Genomic DNA, 3,262 nt, shown 5'->3' with positions numbered 1-3,262 from the left:
ATTGTGATGAAATGGTGGGCAGTGGTTAATGGTCTTGTTTGCATGCTCTAGGTAAGCTTTACCTGCGTGCCCATTTAAACGACTGCAGTAAAAGCTGTGGCAATGGTGGACCCAGCAAGACGCGGTTTTTTCTGCGGAAAGTTTGGAGAGATCCAGAATGAGATTTTCACTCTGCAGCGGAGTGTGCGCTGATATGAAACTTCCTGGCAGATTAAAACTGTGTGCCGGACCGAGACTCGAACTCGGGACCTTTGCCTTTCGCGGGCAAGTGCTCTACCAACTGAGCTACCCAAGCACGACTCATCCCCCAGGCTGTGGCTAAGCCATGTCTCCGCAATATCCTTTCTATCAGGAATGCTAGTTCTGCAAGGTTGGCAGGAGAGCTTCTGTAAAGTTTGGAAGGTAGGAGACGAGGTACTGGCAGAAGTAAAGCTGAGAGAACGAGCCTGAGTCGTGCTTGGGTAGCTCAGTTGGTAGAGCGCTTGCCCGCGAAAGGCAAAGGTCCCGAGTTCGAGTCTCGGTCCGGCACACAGTTTTAATCTGCCAGGAAGTTTCGTGTGGAGACATTTCCGGATGGCCGAGTTCCGGTGTCTCATTGTGAAGACACATTTAGTCGGCGCTGGATGGGAGGCAGGCACGTCCAGGTATAGATACTATCGCGCAGAAGACATCACTGCACTGGCCAGCGCGTTGTAGACCGGCAATAAAGCGTAGGATAGGCCCTTGTTAAGGAGGACCCTGACAAAGGAACTGTGAATGTTATGCGAATTTCCGTGGGACAGGGCGACTGGCGCCAAGACGTCCAGACTCTGTTTCAAAACATATTTGTGGAAGCACGAGGCTTTTAGCGAGTTTACGGCCGTTCTTTGAAAACTTTGAAATGGACGCAACAGGGGAGATAACAAGCTGTTTATGGAGGGCTGTGCTTCCATCCTGAGCATTTTCTTAGCAAAAGAGACGCAAAATGCGTGGGAAAGAGGCTCCGAAGCTGAATCTTTTTTCCTTTTTCTTGCAATTAACTTTAAAGCCTCTGAGTGGTCAAATCGGTGTTTGCAGAGCAAAGGCCGCTCTCCCAGCTAAGAATGCTGGGCTCCAGCTCGTGATTGGCTTGTGCGAAAGTGGGGGGAGTCTAAAATGTAAATGTGCTTTTGGTACTGAGCAGAGAAGGAAGCGAGCAGAAAGGGAGAAGTCACGCTTGTACAGGCGCTTCGCTAGTAAAGAACTGCAGGTCTCTACCTAAACGGTGAGACTTGTGTTCCTTGCTAGTGTGCCACTTAGAGCCTGTGCCACTCACCTTCTGAACAGTCAGAGGTACTGCTTATATGATCACGCTCACAACGAGTGAAGCGTGGGTGTACTTATTTGTCTTTAGTCAGCCGTCTAAACGTTTGACATATTTCGTCACGCACAGTCATGGCATGGAGTCAAATTGGTTTGGCAGACCAGCAAACAGGTCCACCTGCACACTGGAATCCACCAGGGTTCCAGAGGATCATAGGAAAGTACCTGCGTTCCGAAGTAACTGAACGTGAGGCCGCATACTTACATTTTTCACGAACGCGCCATTAATAACAGATTGCCGCCGTCCACGACTTCAGTCGCCAAACGCATCGTGGTGTGCCACCTTGACCAGCAGGAGGATAAAGTATTCGCTGCTGCCTCGTAGGGCTCTAATACACTACTGGCCATTAAAATTGCTGCACCAAGAAGAAATGCAGATGATAAACGGGTATTCATTGGACAAATATATTATACAAGAACTGCCATGTGATTACATCTTCGCGCAACTGAGGTGCATAGATCCTGGGAAATCAGTACCCAGAACAACCACCTCTGGCCGTAATAACGGCCTTAATACGTCTGGGCATTGAGTCAAAGAGACATTGGATGGCGTGTACAGGTACAGCTGTCCATGCAGTTTCAACACGATACCACAGTTCATCAAGAGTAGTGACTGGCGTATTGTGACGAGCCAGTTGCTCGACCACCATTGACTAGACGTTTTCAATTGGTGAGATATCTGGAGAATGTGCTGGCCAGCGCAGCAGTCGAACATTTTCTGTATCCAGAAAGGCCCGTACAAGACCTGCAACACGCGGTCGTCCATTATCTTGCTGAAATGTAGGGTTTCGCAGGGATCGAATGAAGGGTAGAGCCACGGGTCATAACATATCTGGAATGCAACGTCCACTGTTCAAAGTACCATCAATGCGAACAAGAGGTGACAAAGACGTGTAACCAATGGCACCCCATAGCATCACGCCGGGTGATACGCCAGTATGGCGATGAGGAATACACTCTTCCAATGTGCGTTCACCGCGATGTCGCCAAACACGGATGCGAGCATCATTGTGCTGTAAACAGCACCTGAATTCATCGGAAAAAATGACGTTTTGCCATTCGTGTACCCACGTTCGTCGTTGAGTACACCATCGCAGGTGCTCCTGCCTGTGATGCAGCGTCAAGGGTAACCGCAGCTATTGTTTCCGAGTTGATAGTCCATGCTGCTGCAAACGTCGTCGAACTGTTCGTGCAGATGGTTGTTGTATTGCAAACGTTCCCATCTGTTGACTCAGGGATTGAGACGTGGCTGCACGATCCGTTACAGCCATGCGGATAAGATGCCTGTCATCTCGACTGCTAGTGATACGGGGCTGTTGGGATCCTGCACGGCATTCCGTATTACCCTCCTGAACCCACCGATTCCATATCCTGCTAACAGTCATTGGATCTCGACCAACGCGAGCAGCAATGTCGCGATACGATAAACCGCAATTGCGATAGGCTACAATCCGACCTTTATAAAAGTCGGAAACGTGATGGTACGCATTTCTCTTCCTTAGATGAGACATCACAACAACCTTTCACCAGGCAACGCCGGTCAACTGCTGTTTGTGTATGAGAAATAGGTTGGAAACTTTCCTCAAGTCAGCACGTTGTAGGAGTCGCCACCGGCACCAACCTTGTGTGTATGCTCTGAAAAGCTAATCATTTGCATATCACAGCATCTTCTTCCTGTCGGTTAAATTTCGCGTCTGTAGCACGTCATCTTCGTGGTGTAGCAATTTTAATGGCCAGTAGTGTATATGTTTCTCAGCATCCTGTTCTTTCGAACCATATTTTTCATTTTTGAATAGTAGAGTGTAGATGATTGATGGTGGCCTAATTTTGTGCCATAACCCAGATTGATGTGTATGAAGTCAGATAAAGCGATTAGTGTTCTGGTTAGTGTCGTGTGTCAATCCCCAGATGATCACTTTGT

The 3,262-nt window shown here is 48.6% G+C and overlaps 1 non-coding gene across 1 annotated transcript; it reads left to right on the top strand.

Moving 5' to 3' along the window:
• Window positions 1–454: 454 nt before the first annotated feature.
• Trnas-cga lies at window positions 455–529 on the top strand. Its single transcript has one exon. It is a non-coding gene; the product is annotated as a tRNA-Ser (tRNA).
• The last annotated feature ends 2,733 nt before the right edge of the window (window positions 530–3,262 follow it).

This window comes from Schistocerca piceifrons, chromosome 5 (genome assembly GCF_021461385.2).
Source record: "Schistocerca piceifrons isolate TAMUIC-IGC-003096 chromosome 5, iqSchPice1.1, whole genome shotgun sequence".
NCBI classification, from domain to species: Eukaryota; Metazoa; Arthropoda; class Insecta; order Orthoptera; family Acrididae; genus Schistocerca; species Schistocerca piceifrons.
This window is presented reverse-complemented; position numbering and strand designations above follow the sequence as displayed.